Consider the following 16580-nt stretch of genomic DNA (forward strand, 5'->3'; position numbering starts at 1 on the left):
ATATAATACATAATTATATAACACGCGCTCTATTTTCGTCCATGCAGCCCCTACCTTTCGGGGCATCATAGACCCCGTCCCCCTTTTCTGTGCACCAATGTTCACCCCTAAATCGATGAAGTAATTAATAAAGATCAATTTGGTTGATTTTCAAGACATAAAAAGGTGATTTCGATTAGCGGCGAATGTATTACCAGACCAAAGTGGAATTGTTGGAATACATGTATATAATACATAATTATATAACACGCGCTATATGTTCGTCCATGCACCCCCTACCTTTCGGGGCATCGTAGACCCCGTCCCCCTTTTCTGTGCACCAATGTGAACCCCTAAATCGATGAAGTGATTAATAAAGATCAATTTGGTTGATTTTCAAGACATAAAATGGTGATTTCGATTAGCGGCGAATGTATTACCAGACCAAAGTGAAATTGTTGGAATACACGTATATAATACATAATTATATAACACGCGCTATATTTTCGTCCATGCAGCCCCTACCTTTCGGGGCATCATAGACCCCGTCCCCCTTTTCTGTGCACCAATATTCACCCCTAAATCGATGAAGTGATTAATAAAGATCAATTTGGTTGATTTTCAAGACATAAAATGGTGATTTCGATTAGCGGCGAATGTATTACCAGACCAAAGTGGAATTGTTGGAATACACGTATATAATACATAATTATACAACACGCGCCTACCTTTCGGGGCATCGTAGACCCCGTCCCCCTTTTCTGTGCACCAATGTTCACCCATAAATCGATGAAGTGATTAAAAAAGATCAATTTGCTTGATTTTCAAGACATAAAAAGGTGATTTCGATTAGCGGCGAATGTATTACCAGACCAGAATACACGTATATAATACATAATTATATAACACGCGCTATATTTTCGTCCATGCAGCCCCTACCTTTCGGGGCATCATAGACCCCGTCCCCCTTTTCTGTGCACCAATGTTCACCCATAAATCGATGAAGTGATTAAAAAAGATCAATTTGCTTGATTTTCAAGACATAAAAAGGTGATTTCGATTAGCGGCGAATGTATTACCAGACCAGAATACACGTATATAATACATAATTATATAACACGCGCTATATTTTCGTCCATGCAGCCCCTACCTTTCGGGGCATCATAGACCCCGTCCCCCTTTTCTGTGCACCAATATTCACCCCTAAATCGATGAAGTGATTAATAAAGATCAATTTGGTTGATTTTCAAGACATAAAATGGTGATTTCGATTAGCGGCGAATGTATTACCAGACCAAAGTGGAATTGTTGGAATACACGTATATAATACATAATTATACAACACGCGCCTACCTTTCGGGGCATCGTAGACCCCGTCCCCCTTTTCTGTGCACCAATGTTCACCCCTAAATCGATGAAGTAATTAATAAAGATCAATTTGGTTGATTTTCAAGACATAAAAAGGTGATTTCGATTAGCAGCGAATGTATTACCAGACCAAAGTGGAATTGTTGGAATACACGTATATAATACATAATTATATAACACGCGCTATATGTTCGTCCATGCACCCCCTACCTTTCGGGGCATCGTAGACCCCGTCCCCCTTTTCTGTGCACCAATATTTACCCCTAAATCGATGAAGTGATTAATAAAGATCAATTTGGTTGATTTTCAAGACATAAAATGGTGATTTCGATTAGCGGCGAATGTATTACCAGACCAAAGTGGAATTGTTGGAATACACGTATATAATACATAATTATATAACACGCGCTATATTTTCGTCCATGCACCCCCTACCTTTCGGGGCATCGTAGACCCCGTCCCCCTTTTCTGTGCACCAATGTTTACCCCTAAATCGATGAAGTGATTAATAAAAATCAATTTGGTTGATTTTCAAGACATAAAATGGTGATTTCGATTAGCGGCGAATGTATTACCAGACCAAAGTGGAATTGTTGGAATACACGTATATAATACATAATTATATAACACGCGCTATATTTTCGTCCATGCACCCCCTACCTTTCGGGGCATCGTAGACCCCGTCCCCCTTTTCTGTGCACCAATGTTCACCCCTAAATCGATGAAGTGATTAATAAAGATCAATTTGGTTGATTTTCAAGACATAAAATGGTGATTTCGATTAGCGGCGAATGTATTACCAGACCAAAGTGAAATTGTTGGAATACACGTATATAATACATAATTATATAACACGCGCTATATGTTCGTCCATGCACCCCCTACCTTTCGGGGCATCGTAGACCCCGTCCCCCTTTTCTGTGCACCAATGTGATCCCCTAAATCGATGAAGTGATTAATAAAGATCAATTTATTTGATTTTCAAGACATAAAAAGGTGATTTCGATTAGCGGCGAATGTATTACCAGACCAAAGTGGAATTGTTGGAATACACGTATATAATACATAATTATATAACACGCGCTATATTTTCGTCCATGCACCCCCTACCTTTCGGGGCATCGTAGACCCCGTCCCCCTTTTCTGTGCACCAATGTTCAACCCTAAATCGATGAAGTGATTAATAAAAATCAATTTGGTTGATTTTCAAGACATAAAATGGTGATTTCGATTAGCGGCGAATGTAGTACCAGACCAAAGTGAAATTGTTGGAATACACGTATATAATACATAATTATATAACACGCGCTATATTTTCGTCCATGCAGTCCCTACCTTTCGGGGCATCATAGACCCCGTCCCCCTTTTCTGTGCACCAATGTTCACCCCTAAATCGATGAAGTAATTAATAAAGATCAATTTGGTTGATTTTCAAGACATAAAAAGGTGATTTCGATTACCTGCGAATGTATTACCAGACCAAAGTGAAATTGTTGGAATACACGTATATAATACATAATTATATAACACGCGCTATATGTTCGTCCATGCACCCCCTACCTTTCGGGGCATCATAGACCCCGTCCCCCTTTTCTGTGCACCAATGTTCACCCCTAAATCGATGAAGTAATTAATAAAGATCAATTTGGTTGATTTTCAAGACATCAAAAGGTGATTTCGATTAGCGGCGAATGTATTACCAGACCAAAGTGGAATTGTTGGAATACACGTATATAATATATAATTATATAACACGCGCTATATTTTCGTCCATGCACCCCCTACCTTTCGGGGCATCGTAGACCCCGTCCCCCTTTTCTGTGCACCAATGTTCACCCCTAAATCGATGAAGTGATTAATAAAGATCAATTTGGTTGATTTTCAAGACATAAAATGGTGATTTCGATTAGCGGCGAATGTATTACCAGACCAAAGTGAAATTGTTGGAATACACGTATATAATACATAATTATATAACACGCGCTATATGTTCGTCCATGCACCATCTACCTTTCGGGGCATCGTAGACCCCGTCCCCCTTTTCTGTGCACCAATGTGATCCCCTAAATCGATGAAGTGATTAATAAAGATCAATTTTGTTGATTTTCAAGACATAAAAAGGTGATTTCGATTAGCGGCGAATGTATTACCAGACCAAAGTGGAATTGTTGGAATACACGTATATAATACATAATTATATAACACGCGCTATATTTTCGTCCATGCACCCCCTACCTTTCGGGGCATCGTAGACCCCGTCCCCCTTTTCTGTGCACCAATGTTCACCCCTAGATCGATGAAGTGATTTATAAAGATCAATTTGGTCGATTTTCAAGACATAAAAAGGTGATTTCGATTAGCGGCGAATGTATTACCAGACCAAAGTGGAATTGTTGGAATACACGTATATAATACATAATTATATAACACGCGCTATATGTTCGTCCATGCACCCCCTACCTTTCGGGGCATCGTAGACCCCGTCCCCCTTTTCTGTGCACCAATCTTTACCCCTAAATCGATGAAGTGATTAATAAAGATCAATTTGGTTGATTTTCAAGACATAAAAAGGTGATTTCGATTAGCGGCGAATGTATTACCAGACCAAAGTGGAATTGTTGGAATACACGTATATAATACATAATTATATAACACGCGCTATATTTTCGTCCATGCACCCCCTACCTTTCGGGGCATCGTAGACCCCGTCCCCCTTTTCTGTGCACCAATGTTCACCCCTAAATCGATGAAGTGATTAATAAAGATCAATTTGGTTGATTTTCAAGACATAAAATGGTGATTTCGATTAGCGGCGAATGTATTACCAGACCAAAGTGGAATTGTTGGAATACACGTATATAATACATAATTATATAACACGCGCTATATTTTCGTCCATGCACCCCCTACCTTTCGGGGCATCGTAGACCCCGTCCCCCTTTTCTATGCACCAATGTTCAACCCTAAATCGATGAAGTGATTAATAAAGATCAATTTGGTTGATTTTCAAGACATAAAATGGTGATTTCGATTAGCGGCGAATGTATTACCAGACCAAAGTGAAATTGTTGGAATACACGTATATAATACATAATTATATAACACGCGCTATATTTTCGTCCATGCAGCCCCTACCTTTCGGGGCATCATAGACCCCGTCCCCCTTTTCTGTGCACCAATGTTCACCCCTAAATCATTGAAGTAATTAATAAAGATCAATTTGGTTGATTTTCAAGACATAAAAAGGTGATTTCGATTAGCAGCGAATGTATTACCAGACCAAAGTGGAATTGTTGGAATACACGTATATAATACATAATTATATAACACGCGCTATATGTTCGTCCATGCACCCCCTACCTTTCGGGGCATCGTAGACCCCGTCCCCCTTTTCTGTGCACCAATATTTACCCCTAAATCGATGAAGTGATTAATAAAGATCAATTTGGTTGATTTTCAAGACATAAAATGGTGATTTCGATTAGCGGCGAATGTATTACCAGACCAAAGTGGAATTGTTGGAATACACGTATATAATACATAATTATATAACACGCGCTATATTTTCGTCCATACACCCCCTACCTTTCGGGGCATCGTAGACCCCGTCCCCCTTTTCTATGCACCAATGTTTACCCCTAAATCGATGAAGTGATTAATAAAAATCAATTTGGTTGATTTTCAAGACATAAAATGGTGATTTCGATTAGCGGCGAATGTATTACCAGACCAAAGTGAAATTGTTGGAATACACGTATATAATACATAATTATATAACACGCGCTATATGTTCGTCCATGCACCCCCTACCTTTCGGGGCATCGTAGACCCCGTCCCCCTTTTCTGTGCACCAATGTGATCCCCTAAATCGATGAAGTGATTAATAAAGATCAATTTATTTGATTTTCAAGACATAAAAAGGCGATTTCGATTAGCGGCGAATGTATTACCAGACCAAAGTGGAATTGTTGGAATACACGTATATAATACATAATTATATAACACGCGCTATATTTTCGTCCATGCACCCCCTACCTTTCGGGGCATCGTAGACCCCGTCCCCCTTTTCTGTGCACCAATGTTCAACCCTAAATCGATGAAGTGATTAATAAAAATCAATTTGGTTGATTTTCAAGACATAAAATGGTGATTTCGATTAGCGGCGAATGTAGTACCAGACCAAAGTGAAATTGTTGGAATACACGTATATAATACATAATTATATAACACGCGCTATATTTTCGTCCATGCAGTCCCTACCTTTCGGGGCATCATAGACCCCGTCCCCCTTTTCTGTGCACCAATGTTCACCCCTAAATCGATGAAGTAATTAATAAAGATCAATTTGGTTGATTTTCAAGACATAAAAAGGTGATTTCGATTAGCGGCGAATGTATTACCAGACCAAAGTGAAATTGTTGGAATACACGTATATAATACATAATTATATAACACGCGCTAATTGTTCTTCCATGCACCCCCTACCTTTCGGGGCATCATAGACCCCGTCCCCCTTTTCTGTGCACCAATGTTCACCCCTAAATCGATGAAGTAATTAATAAAGATCAATTTGGTTGATTTTCAAGACATAAAAAGGTGATTTCGATTAGCGGCGAATGTATTACCAGACCAAAGTGGAATTGTTGGAATACACGTATATAATACATAATTATATAACACGCGCTATATTTTCGTCCATGCACCCCCTACCTTTCGGGGCATCGTAGACCCCGTCCCCCTTTTCTGTGCACCAATGTTCACCCCTAAATCGATGAGGTGATTAATAAAGATCAATTTGGTTGATTTTCAAGACATAAAATGGTGATTTCGATTAGCGGCGAATGTAATACCAGACCAAAGTGAAATTGTTGGAATACACGTATATAATACATAATTATATAACACGCGCTATATGTTCGTCCATGCACCCCCTACCTTTCGGGGCATCGTAGACCCCGTCCCCCTTTTCTGTGCACCAATGTGATCCCCTAAATCGATGAAGTGATTAATAAAGATCAATTTTGTTGATTTTCAAGACATAAAAAGGTGATTTCGATTAGCGGCGAATGTATTACCAGACCAAAGTGGAATTGTTGGAATACACGTATATAATACATAATTATATAACACGCGCTATATTTTCGTCCATGCACCCCCTACCTTTCGGGGCATCGTAGACCCCGTCCCCCTTTTCTGTGCACCAATGTTTACCCCTAGATCGATGAAGTGATTTATAAAGATCAATTTGGTCGATTTTCAAGACATAAAAAGGTGATTTCGATTAGCGGCGAATGTATTACCAGACCAAAGTGGAATTGTTGGAATACACGTATATAATACATAATTATATAACACGCGCTATATGTTCGTCCATGCACCCCCTACCTTTCGGGGCATCGTAGACCCCGTCCCCCTTTTCTGTGCACCAATCTTTACCCCTAAATCGATGAAGTGATTAATAAAGATCAATTTGGTTGATTTTCAAGACATAAAATGGTGATTTCGATTAGCGGCGAATGTATTACCAGACCAAAGTGAAATTGTTGGAATACACGTATATAATACATAATTATATAACACGCGCTATATTTTCGTCCATGCAGCCCCTACCTTTCGGGGCATCATAGACCCCGTTCTCCTTTTCTGTGCACCAATGTTCACCCCTAAATCGATGAAGTAATTAATAAAGATCAATTTGGTTGATTTTCAAGACATAAAAAGGTGATTTCGATTAGCGGCGAATGTATTACCAGACCAAAGTGGAATTGTTGGAATACACGTATATAATACATAATTATATAACACGCGCTATATGTTCGTCCATGCACCCCCTACCTTTCGGGGCATCGTAGACCCCGTCCCCCTTTTCTGTGCACCAATGTGAACCCCTAAATCGATGAAGTGATTAATAAAGATCAATTTGGTTGATTTTCAAGACATAAAAAGGTGATTTCGATTAGCGGCGAATGTATTACCAGACCAAAGTGGAATTGTTGGAATACACGTATATAATACATAATTATATAACACGCGCTATATTTTCGTCCATGCACCCCCTACCTTTCGGGGCATCGTAGACCCCGTCCCCCTTTTCTGTGCACCAATGTTCAACCCTAAATCGATGAAGTGATTAATAAAGATCAATTTGGTTGATTTTCAAGACATAAAATGGTGATTTCGATTAGCGGCCAATGTATTACCAGACCAAAGTGAAATTGTTGGAATACACGTATATAATACATAATTATATAACACGCGCTATATTTTCGTCCATGCAGCCCCTACCTTTCGGGGCATCATAGACCACGTCCCCCTTTTCTGTGCACCAATGTGAACCCCTAAATCGATGAAGTGATTAATAAAGATTAATTTGGTTGATTTTCAAGACATAAAATGGTGATTTCGATTAGCGGCGAATGTATTACCAGACCAAAGTGGAATTGTTGGAATACACGTATATAATACATAATTATATAACACGCGCTATATTTTCGTCCATGCACCCCCTACCTTTCGGGGCATCGTAGACCCCGTCCCCCTTTTCTGTGCACCAATGTTCACGCCTAGATCGATGAATTGATTTATAAAGATCAATTTGGTCGATTTTCAAGACATAAAAAGGTGATTTCGATTAGCGGCGAATGTATTACCAGACCAAAGTGGAATTGTTGGAATACACGTATATAATACATCATTATATAACACGCGCTATATTTTCGTCCATGCACCCCCTACCTTTCGGGGCATCGTATACCCCGTCCCCCTTTTCTGTGCACCAATCTTTACCCCAAAATCGATGAAGTGATTAATAAAGATCAATTTGGTTGATTTTCAAGACATAAAATGGTGATTTCGATTAGCGGCGAATGTATTACCAGACCAAAGTGGAATTGTTGGAATACACGTATATAATACATAATTATATAACACGCGCTATATTTTCGTCCATGCACCCCCTACCTTTCGGGGCATCGTAGACCCCGTCCCCCTTTTCTGTGCACAAATGTTCACCCCTAAATTGATGAAGTGATTAATAAAGATCAACTTGGTTGATTTTCAAGACATAAAATGGTGATTTCGATTAGCGGCGAATGTATTACCAGACCAAAGTGGAATTGTTGGAATACACGTATATAATACATAATTATATAACACGCGCTATATTTTCGTCCATGCACCCCCTACCTTTCGGGGCATCGTAGACCCCGTCCCCCTTTTCTGTGCACCAATGTTCACCCCTAGATCGATGAAGTGATTTATAAAGATCAATTTGGTCGATTTTCAAGACATAAAAAGGGGATTTCGATTAGCGGCGAATGTATTACCAGACCAAAGTGGAATTGTTGGAATACACGTATATAATACATAATTATATAACACGCGCTATATTTTCGTCCATGCACCCCCTACCTTTCGGAGCATCGTAGACCCCGTCCCCCTTTTCTGTGCACCAATGTTCACCCCTAAATCGATGAAGTGATTAATAAAGATCAATTTGGTTGATTTTCAAGACATAAAAAGGTGATTTCGATTAGCGGCGAATGTATTACCAGACCAAAGTGGAATTGTTGGAATACACGTATATAATACATAATTATATAACACGCGCTATATTTTCGTCCATGCACCCCCTACCTTTCGGGGCATCGTAGACCCCGTCCCCCTTTTCTGTGCACCAATGTTCACCCCTACATCGATGAAGTGATTTATAAAGATCAATTTGGTCGATTTTCAAGACATAAAAAGGTGATTTCGATTAGCGGCGAATGTATTACCAGACCAAAGTGGAATTGTTGGAATACACGTATATAATACATAATTATATAACACGCGCTATATTTTCGTCCATGCACCCCCTACCTTTCGGGGCATCGTAGACCCCGTCCCCCTTTTCTGTGCACCAATGTTCACCCCTAAATCGATGAAGTGATTAATAAAGATCAATTTGGTCGATTTTCAAGACATAAAAAGGTGATTTCGATTAGCGGCGAATGTATTACCAGACCAAAGTGGAATTGTTGGAATACACGTATATAATACATAATTATATAACACGCGCTATATTTTCGTCCATGCACCCCCTACCTTTCGGGGCATCGTAGACCCCGTCCCCCTTTTCTGTGCACCAATGTTCACCCCTAAATCGATGAAGTGATTAATAAAGATCAATTTGGTTGATTTTCAAGACATAAAAAGGTGATTTCGATTAGCGGCGAATGTATTACCAGACCAAAGTGGAATTGTTGGAATACACGTATATAATACATAATTATATAACACGCGCTATATTTTCGTCCATGCACCCCCTACCTTTCGGGGCATCGTAGACCCCGTCCCCCTTTTCTGTGCACCAATGTTCACCCCTAAATCGATGAAGTGATTAATAAAGATCAATTTGGTTGATTTTCAAGACATAAAATGGTGATTTCGATTAGCGGCGAATGTATTACCAGACCAAAGTGGAATTGTTGGAATACACGTATATAATACATAATTATATAACACGCGCTATATTTTCGTCCATGCACCCCCTACCTTTCGAGGCATCGTAGACCCCGTCCCCCTTTTCTGTGCACCAATGTTCACCCCTAAATCGATGAAGTGATTTATAAAGATCAATTTGGTCGATTTTCAAGACATAAAAAGGTGATTTCGATTAGCGGCGAATGTATTACCAGACCAGAATACACGTATATAATACATAATTATATAACACGCGCTATATTTTCGTCCATGCACCCCCTACCTTTCGGGGCATTGTAGACCCCGTCCCCCCTTTTCTGTGCACCAATGTTCACCCCTAAATCGATGAAGTGATTAATAGAGATCAATTTGGTTGATTTTCAAGACATAAAATGGTGATTTCGATTAGCGGCGAATGTATTACCAGACCAAAGTGGAATTGTTGGAATACACGTATATAATACATAATTATATAACACGCGCTATATTTTCGTCCATGCACCCCCTACCTTTCGGGGCATCGTAGACCCCGTCCCCCTTTTCTGTGCACCAATGTTTACCCCTAGATCGATGAAGTGATTAATAAAGATCAATTTGGTTGATTTTTAAGACATAACAAGGTGATTTCGATTAGCGGCGAATGTATTACCAGACCAAAGTGGAATTGTTGGAATACACGTATATAATACATCATTATATAACACGCGCTATATTTTCGTCCATGCACCCCCTACCTTTCGGGGCATCGTATACCCCGTCCCCCTTTTCTGTGCACCAATCTTTACCCCAAAATCGATGAAGTGATTAATAAAGATCAATTTGGTTGATTTTCAAGACATAAAATGGTGATTTCGATTAGCGGCGAATGTATTACCAGACCAAAGTGGAATTGTTGGAATACACGTATATAATACATAATTATATAACACGCGCTATATTTTCGTCCATGCACCCCCTACCTTTCGGGGCATCGTAGACCCCGTCCCCCTTTTCTGTGCACAAATGTTCACCCCTAAATTGATGAAGTGATTAATAAAGATCAACTTGGTTGATTTTCAAGACATAAAATGGTGATTTCGATTAGCGGCGAATGTATTACCAGACCAAAGTGGAATTGTTGGAATACACGTATATAATACATAATTATATAACACGCGCTATATTTTCGTCCATGCACCCCCTACCTTTCGGGGCATCGTAGACCCCGTCCCCCTTTTCTGTGCACCAATGTTCACCCCTAGATCGATGAAGTGATTTATAAAGATCAATTTGGTCGATTTTCAAGACATAAAAAGGGGATTTCGATTAGCGGCGAATGTATTACCAGACCAAAGTGGAATTGTTGGAATACACGTATATAATACATAATTATATAACACGCGCTATATTTTCGTCCATGCACCCCCTACCTTTCGGAGCATCGTAGACCCCGTCCCCCTTTTCTGTGCACCAATGTTCACCCCTAAATCGATGAAGTGATTAATAAAGATCAATTTGGTTGATTTTCAAGACATAAAAAGGTGATTTCGATTAGCGGCGAATGTATTACCAGACCAAAGTGGAATTGTTGGAATACACGTATATAATACATAATTATATAACACGCGCTATATTTTCGTCCATGCACCCCCTACCTTTCGGGGCATCGTAGACCCCGTCCCCCTTTTCTGTGCACCAATGTTCACCCCTACATCGATGAAGTGATTTATAAAGATCAATTTGGTCGATTTTCAAGACATAAAAAGGTGATTTCGATTAGCGGCGAATGTATTACCAGACCAAAGTGGAATTGTTGGAATACACGTATATAATACATAATTATATAACACGCGCTATATTTTCGTCCATGCACCCCCTACCTTTCGGGGCATCGTAGACCCCGTCCCCCTTTTCTGTGCACCAATGTTCACCCCTAAATCGATGAAGTGATTAATAAAGATCAATTTGGTCGATTTTCAAGACATAAAAAGGTGATTTCGATTAGCGGCGAATGTATTACCAGACCAAAGTGGAATTGTTGGAATACACGTATATAATACATAATTATATAACACGCGCTATATTTTCGTCCATGCACCCCCTACCTTTCGGGGCATCGTAGACCCCGTCCCCCTTTTCTGTGCACCAATGTTCACCCCTAAATCGATGAAGTGATTAATAAAGATCAATTTGGTTGATTTTCAAGACATAAAAAGGTGATTTCGATTAGCGGCGAATGTATTACCAGACCAAAGTGGAATTGTTGGAATACACGTATATAATACATAATTATATAACACGCGCTATATTTTCGTCCATGCACCCCCTACCTTTCGGGGCATCGTAGACCCCGTCCCCCTTTTCTGTGCACCAATGTTCACCCCTAAATCGATGAAGTGATTAATAAAGATCAATTTGGTTGATTTTCAAGACATAAAATGGTGATTTCGATTAGCGGCGAATGTATTACCAGACCAAAGTGGAATTGTTGGAATACACGTATATAATACATAATTATATAACACGCGCTATATTTTCGTCCATGCACCCCCTACCTTTCGAGGCATCGTAGACCCCGTCCCCCTTTTCTGTGCACCAATGTTCACCCCTAAATCGATGAAGTGATTTATAAAGATCAATTTGGTCGATTTTCAAGACATAAAAAGGTGATTTCGATTAGCGGCGAATGTATTACCAGACCAGAATACACGTATATAATACATAATTATATAACACGCGCTATATTTTCGTCCATGCACCCCCTACCGTTCGGGGCATTGTAGACCCCGTCCCCCCTTTTCTGTGCACCAATGTTCACCCCTAAATCGATGAAGTGATTAATAGAGATCAATTTGGTTGATTTTCAAGACATAAAATGGTGATTTCGATTAGCGGCGAATGTATTACCAGACCAAAGTGGAATTGTTGGAATACACGTATATAATACATAATTATATAACACGCGCTATATTTTCGTCCATGCACCCCCTACCTTTCGGGGCATCGTAGACCCCGTCCCCCTTTTCTGTGCACCAATGTTTACCCCTAGATCGATGAAGTGATTAATATAGATCAATTTGGTTGATTTTTAAGACATAACAAGGTGATTTCGATTAGCGGCGAATGTATTACCAGACCAAAGTGGAATTGTTGGAATACACGTATATAATACATAATTATATAACACGCGCTATATTTTCGTCCATGCACCCCCTACCTTTCGGGGCATCGTAGACCCCGTCCCCCTTTTCTGTGCACCAATGTTCACCCCTACATCGATGAAGTGATTTATAAAGATCAATTTGGTCGATTTTCAAGACATAAAAAGGTGATTTCGATTAGCGGCGAATGTATTACCAGACCAAAGTGGAATTGTTGGAATACACGTATATAATACATAATTATATAACACGCGCTATATTTTCGTCCATGCACCTCCTACCTTTCGGGGCATCGTAGACCCCGTCCCCCTTTTCTGTGCACCAATGTTCACCCCTAAATCGATGAAGTGATTAATAAAGATCAATTTGGTTGATTTTCAAGACATAAAATGGTGATTTCGATTAGCGGCGAATGTATTACCAGACCAAAGTGGAATTGTTGGAATACACGTATATAATTCATAATTATATAACACGCGCTTTATTTTCGTCCATGCACCTCCTACCTTTCGGGGCATCGTAGACCCCGTCCCCCTTTTCTGTGCACCAATGTTCACCCCTAAATCGATGAAGTGATTAATAAAGATCAATTTGGTTGATTTTCAAGACATAAAATGGTGATTTCGATTAGCGGCGAATGTATTACCAGACCAAAGTGGAATTGTTGGAATACACGTATATAATACATATATAATACGCGCTATATTTTCGTCCATGCACCCCCTACCTTTCGGGGCATCGTAGACCCCGTCCCCCTTTTATGTGCACCAATGTTCACCCCTAAATCGATGAAGTGATTAATAAGGATCAATTTGGTTGATTTTCAAGACATAAAAAGGTGATTTCGATTAACGGCATATGTATTACCAGACCAAAGTGGAATTGTTGGAATACACGTATATAATACATAATTATATAACACGCGCTATATTTTCGTCCATGCACCCCCTACCTTTCGGGGCATCGTAAACCCCGTCCCCCTTTTCTCTGCACCAATGTTCACCCCTAAATCGATGAAGTGATTAATAAAGATCAATTTGGTTGATTTTCAAGACATAAAATGGTGATTTCGATTAGCGGCGAATGTATTACCAGACCAAAGTGGAATTGTTGGAATACACGTATATAATACATAATTATATAACACGCGCTATATTTTCGTCCATGCACCCCCTACCTTTCGGGGCATCGTAGACCCCGTCCCCCTTTTCTGTGCACCAATGTTCACCCCTAAATCGATGAAGTGATTAATAAAGATCAATTTGGTTGATTTTCAAGACATAAAAAGGTGAATTCGATTAGCGGCGAATGTATTACCAGACCAAAGTGGAATTGTTGTAATACACGTATATAATACATAATTATATAACACGCGCTATATTTTCGTCCATGCACCCCCTACCTTTCGGGGCATCGTAGACCCCGTCCCCCTTTTCTGTGCACCAATGTTCACCCCTAGATCGATAAAGTAATTTATAAAGATCAATTTGGTCGATTTTCAAGACATAAAAAGGTGATTTCGATTAGCGGCGAATGTATTACCAGACCAAAGTGGAATTGTTGGAATACACGTATATAATACATAATTATACAACACGCGCCTACCTTTCGGGGCATCGTAGACCCCGTCCCCCTTTTCTGTGCACCAATGTTCACCCATAAATCGATGAAGTGATTAATAAAGATCTATTTGCTTGATTTTCAAGACATTAAAAGGTGATTTCGATTAGCGGCGAATGTATTACCAGACCAAAGTGGAATTTTAGAATACACGTATATAATACATAATTATATAACACGCGCTATATTTTCGTCCATGCACCCCCTACCTTTCGGGGCATCGTAGACCCCGTCCCCCTTTTCTGTGCAGCAATGTTCACCCCTAAATCGATGAAGTGATTAATAAAGATCAATTTGGTTGATTTTCAAGACATAAAAAGGTGATTTCGATTAGCGGCGAATGTATTACCAGACCAAAGTGGAATTGTTGGAATACACGTATATAATACATAATTATATAACACGCGCTATATTTTCGTCCATGCACCCCCTACCTTTCGGGGCATCGTAGACCCCGTCCCCCTTTTCTGTGCACCAATGTTCACCCCTATATCGATGAAGTGATTTATAAAGATCAATTTGGTAGATTTTCAAGACATAAAAAGGTGATTTCGATTAGCGGCGAATGTATTACCAGACCAAAGTGGAATTGTTGGAATACACGTATATAATACATAATTATATAACACGCGCTATATTTTCGTCCATGCACCCCCTACCTTTCGGGGCATCGTAGACCCCGTCCCCCTTTTCTGTGCACCAATGTTCACCCCTAAATCGATGAAGTGATTAATAAAGATCAATTTGGTCGATTTTCAAGACATAAAAAGGTGATTTCGATTAGCGGCGAATGTTTTACCAGACCAAAGTGGAATTGTTGGAATACACGTATATAATACATAATTATATAACACGCGCTATATTTTCGTCCATGCAGCCCCTACCTTTCGGGGCATCATAGACCCCGTCCCCCTTTTCTGTGCACCAATGTGAACCCCTAAATCGATGAAGTGATTAATAAAGATTAATTTGGTTGATTTTCAAGACATAAAATGGTGATTTCGATTAGCGGCGAATGTATTACCAGACCAAAGTGGAATTGTTGGAATACACGTATATAATACATAATTATATAACACGCGCTATATTTTCGTCCATGCACCCCCTACCTTTCGGGGCATCGTAGACCCCGTCCCCCTTTTCTGTTCACCAATGTTCACGCCTAGATCGATGAATTGATTTATAAAGATCAATTTGGTCGATTTTCAAGACATAAAAAGGTGATTTCGATTAGCGGCGAATGTATTACCAGACCAAAGTGGAATTGTTGGAATACACGTATATAATACATCATTATATAACACGCGCTATATTTTCGTCCATGCACCCCCTACCTTTCGGGGCATCGTAGACCCCGTCCCCCTTTTCTGTGCACCAATCTTTACCCCAAAATCGATGAAGTGATTAATAAAGATCAATTTGGTTGATTTTCAAGACATAAAATGGTGATTTCGATTAGCGGCGAATGTATTACCAGACCAAAGTGGAATTGTTGGAATACACGTATATAATACATAATTATATAACACGCGCTATATTTTCGTCCATGCACCCCCTACCTTTCGGGGCATCGTAGACCCCGTCCCCCTTTTCTGTGCACAAATGTTCACCCCTAAATTGATGAAGTGATTAATAAACATCAACTTGGTTGATTTTCAAGACATAAAATGGTGATTTCGATTAGCGGCGAATGTATTACCAGACCAAAGTGGAATTGTTGGAATACACGTATATAATACATAATTATATAACACGCGCTATATTTTCGTCCATGCACCCCCTACCTTTCGGGGCATCGTAGACCCCGTCCCCCTTTTCTGTGCACCAATGTTCACCCCTAGATCGATGAAGTGATTTATAAAGATCAATTTGGTCGATTTTCAAGACATAAAAAGGGGATTTCGATTAGCGGCGAATGTATTACCAGACCAAAGTGGAATTGTTGGAATACACGTATATAATACATAATTATATAACACGCGCTATATTTTCGTCCATGCACCCCCTACC

Source organism: Lytechinus pictus, unplaced genomic scaffold, assembly GCF_037042905.1.
Source record: "Lytechinus pictus isolate F3 Inbred unplaced genomic scaffold, Lp3.0 scaffold_23, whole genome shotgun sequence".
Classification (NCBI taxonomy): domain Eukaryota; kingdom Metazoa; phylum Echinodermata; class Echinoidea; order Temnopleuroida; family Toxopneustidae; genus Lytechinus; species Lytechinus pictus.